The following is a 13,655-nucleotide window of genomic DNA, read 5'->3' on the forward strand; positions in this document are numbered from 1 at the left end:
GAGAACTAGGGATTGAACTCAGAGGTACTTTACCACTGACCTATGTCTTCAGGCCCACCCCCTTTTTTTTGACACAGGGACTCTCTAAGTTGCTGAGGCTAGCCTCAAACTTGCAATCCTCCTGCCCCAGTCTCCCAAATCTCTGGGATTACAAGAATGTGCCACTGCACCCAGCTAAGAAAGACTTTGTCTTCACTTCTGTACATTTTGAATTTTGTAACAAACAATGCTACATGTGCAAGAATGCACCAGTCAATAGCAGCAGCAACAGGTATGTGCTATGTCTCATAACACTGCCATGAGGTCCTACCTCTGTGGTCTGTGCTATGCAACATGATCCCTAGTACTGAGCACTATGGTAAAATCCCATTAATTAGGTTATGACTGTTAAGAAATTTTATGATGAAAATAGCAATGTAAAGAACTGTTTTTAATTATCCTGGAAGTTGCCTTAAATTTATTTAATCAAATACATCTTGAAGAACTTTCACGTGCTAGGTGTTAGGTTAGATGCAGCTCTGGACAAGGCAGACACTTTGCTCATGGAGCTGATAGCAGGATGAAGAAATAATTATGTGTGTGGTGGGTATTATGATAGACATTCAAGATGCTTTAGGGACATGGAACAAGGGGCACTTTCTCTGCTTTGGGGGATTATGAAAGGACTTCCTGATTTATGAGGGAGAGTACCTATTATCTGGTGATATCATGAGGTAGGAACTAGAGAAGAGGGTAGGAGAACAGTATGTGCTATTAGACCAGTGTCTAGACCTGCTCTATCTTATAAGGTAATCACTAGATACAAACAGGTACCAAGTTCTTGAAATGGGGCTAGTCTGGATTGAGGTAGTCCTTAAATGTAAAACACACACAGGACTTAGTTCACATACTATCACATAATGTCTTATGTTGATCATATATTTAAAATGGTGCTATAGTTTAGATCCGGAATGTCCCCCAAAGACCTAAGTGTTAGGGGTTTGGTGGCGAACCCCTGGTGTTCTTCAAAGGTGCTCCAACCTTTAGGAGGTGGGACCTAGTGGAGAAAGTCAAGTCAGTGGTGCTGTGCTCGTTCTTGCAGGAGTTTCGGGACCCTGGCCTCTTCCTGTCTCTCTTTGTTTATATTCTCCCTGGTTCCTCACTCCCTTTCTGCTTCCCAGGTACCATGAGGTAAGCACTTTGACTCTACCATGCCTTTCTATCATGATGCTCTCTGGCTGAAAGCAATGGAGTTGGCCAACCATGGACTGAACCTCTGAAACTGTGAGCCCAAAATAAACTTTTCCTCCTCTAAGTAGTCCACACCCCCCCCCCCGCCTGCGCAGATATTTTGGTCACAAAAACAAAAAGCTGATCAATACATGGAGAAATTGAGGGAGGGGGTCCAAGATATAATTCTAAGGAAGGGAAATATTTCAGTGGTGAATAACAGAGAGTGAACTGATACAGGAGACTAAAGGAACATCCAGTGGAAGGCAAAGGGCGAGAGTGTTTCAAGGAGGAAGTTATGGTCAATAGCAGAATCTGCTGCTTAGAACATAAGCATAGTAGATATCCATTGGCGATGGTGACCTGGACAGCACTGGTAACCTTGGAAACCAGACTGAAGTGGGCAGAATCATGAATAGCATAGGTGAAGTGGAGGCTGTAGATGGGAACAACTCAACTCCTTCATGAAATTTTTCAGGTCCAATCATGTAGCTCGAGTTGGATGTAGGACAGACAGATAGATGATAGAATTTTTTAAAATGAGATATAGCGAGCCAATGGACAGGCTGGAAGAGAAGTTGAAGTTAAAGGAGAAGGAGCGATGGAGGATAATGGATGTCATTGAGTCTGTGAGAGGCAGGAGAAGAAGGAATTAGAAGTCAAGAGGTGGGCTTTAGGTAGGAGTAGAACACCACTTCCTTTATAATAGGAGGAAAGGCAGGATATTTACTGAACACTTGCTATTGGCAAATAACAAGGAACATGGTCCCAATCTTCAGGGAGCTGCAATCTGGTTGGAGTGGCAAGACATTGCAACCATAACAAAAAAATAATAATAACTGTCTGTGCTAAGCCTACAGGCAATGAGTGCTGTAGTATTTCAGACAAGAGCAAGATTAACTCCTGATGCTGTGATCAAGGGAGTTTTCATGAGAAGTGGCATTTGATTTAGGACTTGAAAGCAGAGTAGGATTTTACTAGCTGGGGATATAAGTGGTAAAAGGAAATAAAGGAGAAAGAAAATGCATTTCATGTAGAGGGGCTGGCATGCATGTAGGACTTAAGAACTATATTTCAATCAGTTTCTCCTTTTGCAAGGAAACAATTTTTTTCTTGGTCTGTACTATGATTGAACATAGCAATTTAGAGGAATAAAGAAACTTTAGATACAGATTATTTTTATCAAATGTCCTTATTTATCAGGGAGTAGTGGCATGTGTCTGTAATCCCAGCTACTCAGGAGGCTGAAGCAGGAGGATTGCAAATTTGAGGCAAGTCTGGACAACATAGCTGACCCTAGCTCAAAAAAAAAAAAAAAATTCTTATTTTTCTAGGTATGAAAACTGAAGCACTAAGAAATGAAAGTGACTATTAAAAGTCACAAAATGGGTATGTGAGAGAGTGGGCTCTGGTTCACAAATGTAGCTTCTACAATAACTGCAATAATGTTATTAGTATATTTAATGAAACTGTAGGATTTTATTGAATTACATCAGAGGTGTAATGGAGTAGAGACTGGATGAATTTCAGATTTTGAAAAATAAATACAGTTTTGTCATTAAAATAATCAGGGCAAGTCTAGCAAAGTTTTGCTTTGGAGATATTTCATTGCAACCTACATTAATGAAGATAATTGTTATTGGGAGATTGATGATCTCCTGAAATTCACCAGACTTATACTAGTTTCCTGTGTCTTGGCAAATTAAGCCCCAAGACCAAAAATGAATTTGAAGAAAAACCTATGTTAGTATAAATTTACAAAAGAGGAGGAAGACAGCAATGAGAAGGTATTAGTTTCCTATGGAAGCTTTAACAAATTACCAGACACTTAGTGGTTTAAAGCAAATTTATCTTCTTAGCGTTTTGAAGGTCAGAAGTACAACATAGATCTCACTGAGCTAAAATCAAGGTGTTAGCAATACACCTTGGAGACTGTGGAGTATGGTAGAGGTGGGGAATCTGCTCTCTGTCTTTTCTAGCTTCTAAAGGCTGCACTCTTTTTTTACTTTATGATTCCTTCCTACTTTTTTTTTTCTTTCAATTTTTAATTTTGAGACAGAGTCTCACTAAGTTATCCGGGCTGGCCTCAAACTCATGATCCTTGTGTCTCAGCCTCCGAAGTGGCTGGGATTACAGGTGCCGGCCAGTGTGTTTGGCTTCCTTCCTCCATCTTTATATCAGTAACACTTTGGCTCTCTAAGAAAGCTTGATCTACCTCTGACACACCTGGGGAAGGTTTTCTGCTTTTAAGAACTCGTGTGACTAGATTGGGTCCACCTGGATATACAATATACTGTCATCTCAAACTCCATACCATTAATCTCATCTGTAAAGTCCCTTTACCACATAAGGTAAGAAATTCACAGGTTCTAGAATTAGTACATGTGCATGTGGGGGAGGACATTAGTTTATTTATCACAAAGAAGGAGGCGAGGAAAAACATTTGTGGATTGTTAGGTAATTTACAGATAATTAGAAAATAATCATCAACAATGAATATACATTAATTAAAATGTAGCAAGTATCATTTCTTATTTGAGGAGTTACCAGGCAGACAGAACTGGGGAATGCCAGAGACAAATTTATCACTCTGGTTTTTCTCTTAGGATGTTCTTGTGGAAAGATGAAGCAATGTGTGTAAGATGTCAATGCAGTAAGCTCCATTCACAACTCATTAAACAACCGATGAAAAGTGGAAATAGATAAACCTTGATGAAGGTCCCAGTGAGTGGCTTTGTCCTTGATTCTTCTCTAATCACAGCATTATCAATATCTTGGATAAGGTGTATCAAAGGTTAGCTGTATCAAATCTACAGTTGATCTAAAATAGGATGAAAATTTACAGAAAATTTCAATCAACTGGGAGGATAAGATAAAAGCACATGAACTGCTACAATAGTAAATGTGAAATCTTAAATTTCAGGGAGAAAATCAGTTAAATGCAGAATTCATGATTCTGTGTTTGGTGTCCATTTATGTGGGAAAAAAAGATATATCTGTGAAAGTAAAAGTAAGGACATCTGTGAACAATTTCTGAGTAGTTACTGAGCTAAGTCTTTACCTACATCATGCATTTCTCTCTCTCTCTCTCTCTCTCTCTCTCTCTCTCTCACACACACACACACACAAAATCCATAAAGAAGTAATGATTATCTCTGTTCATAGATGAAGTTACGGTTCAGAAATGTGAAGCAACTTGTCCAGGATTACATCATCATCGATCAGAAAAACTTGGGTTAAATGCAAAACTATATTCATTTAACAAAATGAGCGAGGTGTTCTCAAAAGGCTAAGTAATTAATTGTAGCTGCGTGAGTGAAAGCAGTGTCCAGGTCCTTCGATAGCAGAGTGTCCAGGTTCAGGAAACATATGGGATATATTTTCCAGTTTGGGCTTTTCAATTTAAGAGGGGTTTTGACAAACTTCAGAGTGCATACAGGAATGTGACCAGGGTCCTGAATGGTCTGGTCACTAAGCCACATGAGGAGTAACAGCAAACTTGATATATCTCGCTTAAAAGAAACTTGGGGCCAGAGTGGACAGCACAAAAGCATAATCATTCCCTAAAAATATTTAAAGGCAGAACAATGTTTTCTGAAAGTCATGTAGAGGCAGATTTTCATTCAAGAGAACTTTATAATAGTGACCTTTGTCCTGAAGTCAGCTATCAAGGACAGATGTGGGATGAGTTCCTTGGAAAGAGCAGTGAAAGTGCTTTCGTCTTTGAAGTTAAGTGGTGCTTGTGGAACAGGTTCTCAATTTATGTCCATTGAACAAGTGACTTTTTGAGGAATCTTCTACAAGAAATTAGTGAGTTGAGAGGAAAGTTAGAAGTGATAAACTCTAAGGTTATTTCCTTACAAACAAACTTTGGGAGTTTTCTCTGATTTATATTTGTTATTGCAGCATTATAATTATATGTTACAGAGGGATTCATTGTTACATATTTGTACATTCATACAATATATCAATATAATTTGGAATTGAGATAACAGGGACACATCCCACAGCTGCTATATTTTTTTTTTCTTATTGACAAGTTAATGCAAAGTTGTAATAGCCTAACTCACACTTTCTTATGGCCTGAGTATCAACAGTAAAAGTCCTTCATATTTGCATTATGAATAGGTCTCTTCCTAACCTTATTGGCATTTTAATAGTTTTTGAGTGGTCCCCACTAATTTTTTCCTCCATTCTTACAGGATTGATTGGCTATGTCAGACAAAACCAATTGAGCCACTTTCTCCAAGCAAGTTGACAACATGAGGATATTGAGGGGTTTGTAACAACTATAACAACAACTACCTGAGTTAAGTAGAATTTATTGTCATTGTAACCTAGGCCATTAGTAAATCTTACAAAGTTCATTATAATATGAGATCATGCCACCTACAAGTAACCCATGTATACAGTTACTTATTAACCCTTTGGAAAATGTCTCACTGGAATTTAATTGGATTCCAAATTAATTTTCTATTGCAGTCATTATTGCTAATGGTCACCTAAGTACCTGAAATCTCTCCCATCAAGATTGTTCCTTTAATTTTAGGAGAAATCCGTTTATTTGAGAAAGGTAGTCTACTAAGGCAGTTGATAGAGTTAGTTTATCAGATTTGTTAGCCAATCTTTTCTTTCCTGGGAGGTCTTGTGCTTCACTCAGAATCTCTTTAGGAAACTGATGGCATTTCAAACTGAGTAATTGAGGATATTTTAGTAACAGGGCTGTTTACAAAGTTTAGGAAAAGCAGGAAGGGCTGGGACAGTGACAATGCCTCAGGCTAGTAACACTGGGGTGCAGGTTGGAGGGAGCAGGCAGTTACTGGCACCTGAAGCCATAGCTCTATGAAGAAGGCTCCCTAACAATTGCTGTGACATTTGGTGGAGGGATGGAGCAAGGAGTGACATGGAGAATAAATATCTGGCTTCACTCTTCTCTGTTATCTACTGCTGAACTAAACATGAACTAAACCCAAGCAAAACAGGAGGGTGAGGAAGCCCACTGGTACAATTAGTGATTTTATATATATATATATGTGTGTGTGTATGTATATACACACACACACACACACACACACACACACACACACACACACACACATATATATATATATGGAGAGAGAGAGAGAGAGACACCCATCTTCTGGAATGGGGTGGGAAAGGATCTGGAGGGGCAAAAAGAAGAGATTGCACACAATCTGTAGCAAAGTTAGTGTCCTCCTCAGAACACCATATTTGACCACCCTCTTATGTCAACTTTTCTCCTTGGGACATCTTATTTATGGTTTTTACTTCTTTCTGTATTCCTTAAACTGATGTCCAGAAAGTCCCCTGGACTTCCTTTAGGCAGCTCACACTCAATAAAACCTGAACAAAGTCATTAAAACTCATCATCTTTATGCCCCTTATCCAACATACTCCTCCACCTATATTCTGTATCTTAGTTCAGCTATTATGCCTGTAATCCCAGCAATTTGGCAGGCTGAGGCAGGATGATTGCAAATTTGAGGCCAGCCTCAGCAGCTTAGCAAGGCCCTGAGCAACTTGGTGAGACCCTGTCTCAAAAAAACAAACAAACAAACAAACAAAGGACTGGGGATGTGGCCAGATATCAGGGGCCCCTGGATGAGGTAAAGGCAAGTCAGTACTGGGGGAAAATTGATTATCCTGGTACCCAAGTCAGAAATCCAGGAGTCATTTTGTACCATAATTGTTTCCTCATCTGCAACATCCAATCACCAATTATGCTGTTTTATCTATATTTCTCCTCTAGCTTCTTTTTGTCCGTTTCTATACCCACTTTTCTGACTTAAATCATTAATACTTGTTGTATCTTTTCTTTTGGGCTCCAATTAATTTCCTCTTGAAACACTGACCCATATTACTGTCAGACTGTATGCTTAGGAGTGAAATGTTTTATTTATTTTTTTACTGGTGAAATATTTATTAAGAACTAGTATGTGCCAGATATTATGCTAAACACTGGAAATTTGGGAATGAATAGACATATTCTCTGCTTTCAGTTATAATCTCCCAGTTAGATAAGTACAGATTGATAGGTACAATGATAGAATTACAAATGAGGGACTTAGCTTATAATAGGAGTAAGGGTATTACATAAAACTCTTTGGAGCAACACCTAGGTTTAGCCCTCCAAAGACTAATAAGTGTTCAAGTAAAAGGAAGGAGAGGAGAGACAACCAGAAAAGAGATTTCAGACTATGAGGACAGCCTGGTGCAAGTTTTAGAATCAAGAGAGAGCATACAGATCTGGAAGGATTTGGAGTAATAGTGTAAATGAAGTAGAAAGTGAAATCAGTGGTCAGATAATGAAGAGTTCTGTTAAGTATTTTTATCTGGAAGATTATGGGGACTCCTGGAGGACTTTAAATTGAGGCTTAGCATGATCAAGTCTGTTTTGGAAGTATTATTCGTGTAGTTGTTTGGTGAATGGATTTCAAAGGGGGTAAGACTGAAGGCAAATTAGCCAGTTGTTAAAAGACTTCACTGAACTAAGGAAGTAGAGGCGGGTCTGGAGTGATCCAAAATATATTCAGGTGTGATTACTTATAAGTCACATTGAAAGTTGGAACCTAGAGGGTGAGGGAGAGAAAGGAATCTAGACTGATGTCTGGCACTCTGGCTTAGCAACTGGATGGACAGTGTTAATATTCACCAGGGTAGGGAATTCAGAAAGATGAGGTATAGGCAAGTCAGTTAATGAACCTGACTTGGGAAATGCTGACTTTGTGGTTCCTGTGGGCCATTCAAGTGGAGATGCTGAGCTGAGTGTTCATGTCTAGATTTTAAATTATGACAACAGATGGACTTCTCAAGGACTGTTGGAAGAAAGTAAGAACAAGTGTTCAATAAGTAGAAAAAAAAAAAATCTTCAGTCCTGAGGGAGAAGTCAACCTCTGAAGCAGTCCCCATTGTCTACTGAATCAAGCCCAAGTTCTTTTCTTTTTAACATTTTTTTGGTTGTTGTTGTTGTTATAAATGGACCCAATACCTTTATTTTATTTATTTATTTTTACGTGGTGCTGAGGATCGAAACCAGTGCCTCACACATGCTAAGGAAGCTTTCTACCGCTGAGCCACAACCCCAGCCCGCAAGTTCTTAATTTAAAACTTTCTCTCCAACTTTATCTCATGGCAATCTACAAATGACATTTTGAGCTCTACGAGTATGAAACTGCTGGTGGTTCTCCAGCATACTTGGGACTACTGGGTGTAACTTAAGGCTTCTAGGATATGGTTAGAGAAGGTAGGTCACTGGGGATGGACCCTGGATGGGTTTATCTTCTCCCCAGCCTCTTCTATGCTGCTCTCTCTCTCTGCTTCCCAGGTGCCATGGGCGGAAGCAGCTTTCCTTCCCTACAGTCTTCCGCCATGATGCTCTGCCTCACCTCAGGCCCACAGCAATGGAGCTGGCTGACCATGGACTGAGATCTCTGAAACCACGAGCCAAAGTAAACTTTTCCTCCTGTAATTAGTTTTTGTCAGGCATTTTGGTCACAAAAGTTTTCATCATCATAGTGATGAAAAACTAACACTCACCTATGGAAAGAAGAAGGGGGCAGGAAGGAGCAGGCTGACGGAGAAGACAAACTCTGACGCAAACTCAGCAACTGCTTCATCTGGCACTGAGAAGCCCTCTGGCACCAGGATGGCCTTTCAGAGTTATTGCAAATTAGAATGAAGTGGTCAGGCCTTTGTATCTGCCTTTACCAGTCAATGGCTATGCTATGGGCCACCCAGCAAGGGGTGAGGCATCTCTGCAGCTGAAGCAATAACTGTAGAGGCCAAGAGCACTCCCCGCAGCAGGGGCAGCACATCTATTTCTCAAAGGGGGATAAGGCAGTGCATTCCAGTGTTCACCACACACACTGCATTTTTTCCTTGAATTCCTAAGGCCAATCAGAGTATGTGACAGACAGCAGGCCAAATTTGAGGTTTGCAGGACAACTCAGGCTAGTAGAAAAATATTGTTTGTAGCATTTTTTAAAAATTAGCTTTCTATATTTAAAAATTGGAAGATTTTACATAAAAATCATCTTGATTTCTAGCTTTACCAGGGGCTCTTAACCACTGAGACACATTCCCACAATTTTTTTTTTTTTTAAATTTAGAAACAGTGTCTTCTTGTAAGTTGCTTAGGACCTCACTAAGTTGCTGGCTTTGAACTTGCAATTCTCCTGCCTCAGCCTCCTGAGCCACTGGGATTACAGGTGTGTGTCATGATGTCCAGTTCTAGCTTTACATGGGAAAAAAAAAAATGGCAACACTGGGTCTCTTTTTCAGATGCATAGTATGGGCTAGAGTGGGGTATTAGGCAGGCTGTGGTCTCTAGTTCTTCAGACGTATACCCTCTGAATGTGTTTATATTAACTATACTCCTTTGAGTTTGCTATCCTGTTAGTTATTAAAGAAATGTTTTTTAAACTAAACAAAAACTAATATCCTTGCATTATGCTTGTTTTATTTATTTAGTGCCAGGGATTGAACCCAGGGGCATTTAATCACTGAGCCACTTTCCCACCGAGCCACTTTTTTTTTTTTTTTTTTTGAGCCACTTTAAGAATTATTTTTTTATTTTTATTTATTTATTTATTTTTGGCGGGGGGAGAGAGTCTCACTAAGTTGCTGAGGCTGGTTTGGAATTTTTGATCCTCCGGCTTCAGCCTCCCTCCCAAGCCACTGGGAATACAGGCGTGCATCACCTAGCCCAGCTCTTGCTGTGGTTTTAATGTGGTTTGTTATCACCAAAATTCACACTGTGTCTAGGTACCTAATGTGGCAGTGTTGGGAGTTGGTGCCTTAAAGAATTGATTAGGTCATTGAGAGGGAATAGTGCTTTTCTTGAGAAAGTAACTTCTTGCTATCATCGGACTGGATTGATTACCATCTTTTTCTACACAGTCCTTCCATGGGCTGCTATTCCAGGAGGCTTTTACCAGAAGCTGATGACAGTATCATGTACTTGGACCTCCAGAACTGTGAGCTAAATAAAACTATCTTCTTTATAAGATCTCAGGCATTTTGCTATAGCAATGTAAAATAGCCTCAGATGCTTCTCAAGGAATACTCACGTATACAAATTTATTCAATTCTTAAAACCATGAAAATTAGATATCATTATAATCCCCATTTTATAAGTAAGGAAACTGAGTCCCAGAGTAGCTTAGTGATTGCCACAGGTATCTTGCCAGGAAGTAGTAGGATTATGACTCAAATGAGTTTTAAACGCTTTGGTCTTCCCACTGCGATGCCTGAGGGCTTGGAGATATTGCTGTGTCTGGAGATGTTGCTGCTGCAGGACTATCCAGTGGACCCTGATGTACACTCGTCTAGTCCAGGTAGGAAAGAAAACTTCTTAAATCAAAAATACTCAGGCAGAAATAAAATGGAAATTTTCTAAGCTAGCAGCTTTGGGAAGGGAAAGTATTCTTGAGGGACCTTGTTTTTTTGTTTATGTTTTCCCCGATGGTTTGAAAGGAGTAAAAAATGATTAGAGTTGCAAGGGAGAGTGGGAAACAAGACAAGGTTGCTGATCAAAGGGGAGAGCAAAATGGGAAAATGTAGCATTTCATACACAGCCACACATACACTGAAAATGTGTCCACAGCATGAGGTCACTGGTAACTGCCGAGCATGCGCCGGAGATAGATTGTTAAATGAGAGACAATATGGATGGAGCTGAGTTGTTTACCTGCCTCAAAAGGACAGAATTCTGAGAGGTGGAATGAAAAAAAAATTATTCAATTGACTATAAAATGAAAATATGATGGCTCCAGTGCCAGTATAGATCAGAACTTATTCATGTCATTACACTGAACTTGACCAGTCAAAAGGTTTGAATATGCCAGTTTACTATTTACTTTATTTTAAATAAAAATTCTGTTTTTTAAAAAATAAAATTGTCTTTTATTCAAAAGCTGGGAGATAAAGTTCTTGATGTCTCTAAAAAACATTTTAAAGTTTAATTTTTATGATTACAGACAGTTACTTCAGATAGGAGAGATTTAAGATACCTGGAAATAGAAATGAAGAATATAAAATGTATGTAATTTCAATTCCCATCACCTTGCATAAGTCACATGATAAAGTCTTACTACATTGTAATTTAGACTTCTATAGATTATTTAAAAGCAGAATTTAGGAATATTTTTTCCCATCAGTTTTTGAAAATATGATTGATCAAATGAGAATTTGGGGTTGAAGAAGGGACAGCTATTAAATGGATGATGTCCAATTGCAACTTCCTTAAGTTTCATTAGCTGAGGTAAATATGATACATTTAGATCATTTTTTAAATCACAGTCTATCTTAGGGATACATACATATTATGATGTACTGAATTGGTAAAACCCTTTATATGCTGAAGCCCAAACCCCCAATGTGACTACATTTGGACTTAGATATATATATATACATTTAGTTGTAGATGGACACACAATGTCTTTATTTATTTATTTTTTTATGTGGTTCGGAGGATCGAGCCCAGTGCTTCAAAAATGCAAGGCAAGCGCTTTGCCACTGAGCTACAGCTCCAGCCGTGGACTTAGAGCCTTTATGGAGATAAATAAAGTTAAATGAATCATAAGGATGGGGTCCTAAGCCTATATGACTTATGAAAGAAGAAGAGATATCATAGTGCCCCGCCCCCCTTTGTCTCTGCCCCCCCCAGCTCCCACACATATGCACACAGAGGAAAAACCACATGTGAATGCAGCAAGAAGAGGGCCATCTGCAAGCTAGGAAAAGTGGCATTTTGCTGAACTACTCTACTGACACCTGGATCCTGGACTCCAGTCTCCAGAATTCTAGTCTGTGGTATTTCCTTATGCAGCTTGAGCTGACTAATACACACCCATCTACAGTATTGTAAAAGAAAGAAGACATCCCTGGAGGTGATGAACACCATATTTTAAGCTAGAGCTGAACTTCAGGGTTAAGGAAGGAGAATATAAAAAGGTGAATGCACATGGGGATCTAAAACATTTCAGAGTGTTAAAAATAAGCATGCTCCAATTTCTACTAAAAATCTTTATTTGAAAACAAAACATACTTTAGCTTCTGTGTTTGAAATGGTAGAAACAGAGACCTAGTGGACAAAGCAAGTAGGAGACTGTCATCTTTGTGCAGATGAGAAATTATTGAGGTTCCAACTGAGGAGAGAAGTGGACACATTTCAAGACATTTTGCAGGTAGAGCTGAGTTGCTGATTGATTGGACACAGTGAGGGCAAGAGAAGAATAAAGGAAGTAACCAAGGTTTGGGGCCTGAGCAACTGGTTGCATGATTACTGAGGTGCAGACTTAATGGCTTTTGGCCACAAATTCTTCAGAGAGGGTTGCTGGTTTTCCAGAATTCTTTGCAGGGAGAAATGAAGCTAAAGTGAATGTTCTTCAAAAATACAAATAGGTGCTGGGATTGAGGCTCAGCGGTGGAACGCTTGCTTCACACGGGCGGGACCCGGGTTCAATCCTCAGCCCCACAGAAAAATAAAGGCATTGTGTTGTGTCCATCTACACCTAAAAAACAAATATTTAAAAAAATACAAATAAAAAGGAGAAAAAAATCATCAAATGAGATTCATTTATTCATAAAAGTACTATTTCCTACTAATACTATTAGTTCTAAGTTGGTCTTTCTGACGAGAAAGCAGCAGTTCTGTTATTGATTCTATTCAGTTGTGTGTAATAGTTACTAATTAGTAACGTTCAGATGATGACTGCCATTCTTTTCTGAAAGCTAAAGAGCCTGACAAAGACTACATTTCATGCATCTGTGTGTGTGTGTGTGTGTGTGTGTTTTACTGGGGATTAAACCGAGGCCCTGAATATGCTAGCCAAATGCTCTACCACTGAGCTACACCTGCAGCCCCTTTATTTTATATTTTGAGACAGGGTCTGATTAAGTTACCCAGACTGGCCTTCAGCTTACGATCCTCCTCCTTCAGCCTCCAGAATTGCTGGGATTACAGATGTGCACCACCACCACAGCTGGCATTCCTTCTATTTTTAACCAGAGGAAGAATATAAGCGTACCTTCAAGACCAAGTTTTTTCCTACCGAAGAACTTTTGGGATTGTTCTAATGTGCAGGTTTCATACAGTAGTTAGATCTTTTCATCTCACCCTGTGGAAGAGGAGTGGCTAATACCTACCATAGGTTCTGCCATGCTACTTTCCAGGCCATATTTGCCTTTGCTCAAATCCGTTTTAACACAGAGCTATAGGGAGCTCTAGGGGCTCAGGGCACACCCTCAACCCTATGAGGGTTGATCACTGAGCCTGCTGACACGAGCTGACTATGGACAGATTAATAGAAAAAAGGTGCACAAAGTTATCAACATACAGGCACACCAAGTGACAAATTGAGACTTGAGGATGCACCAGATGGCTGAAGCCTTCCTACTCTTTTCATAGGGGAGAGGGAAGCGGA

At 39.4% G+C, this 13,655-nt stretch overlaps 1 long non-coding RNA gene across 3 annotated transcripts in view; it reads left to right on the forward strand.

The window, feature by feature from the left end:
• Positions 1–11,588, forward strand: part of LOC124081248 (uncharacterized) — a 78,670-nt gene extending 67,082 nt beyond the window's left edge. Inside the window, exons 2-5 of one of the 3 annotated variants that reach the window (XR_009225229.1) lie at positions 5,412–5,518; positions 8,555–8,678; positions 9,339–9,437; positions 10,484–11,588. This is a non-coding gene — a long non-coding RNA (uncharacterized LOC124081248). The other 2 variants (XR_009225231.1, XR_009225230.1) reach the window with 2 other exon arrangements.
• The last annotated feature ends 2,067 nt before the right edge of the window (positions 11,589–13,655 follow it).

This window comes from Marmota monax, unplaced genomic scaffold (genome assembly GCF_021218885.2).
Source record: "Marmota monax isolate L192 unplaced genomic scaffold, Marmota_monax_Labrador192_F-V1.1 WCK01_AAM20220418_F8-fsc01029, whole genome shotgun sequence".
In the NCBI taxonomy this organism is placed as follows: domain Eukaryota; kingdom Metazoa; phylum Chordata; class Mammalia; order Rodentia; family Sciuridae; genus Marmota; species Marmota monax.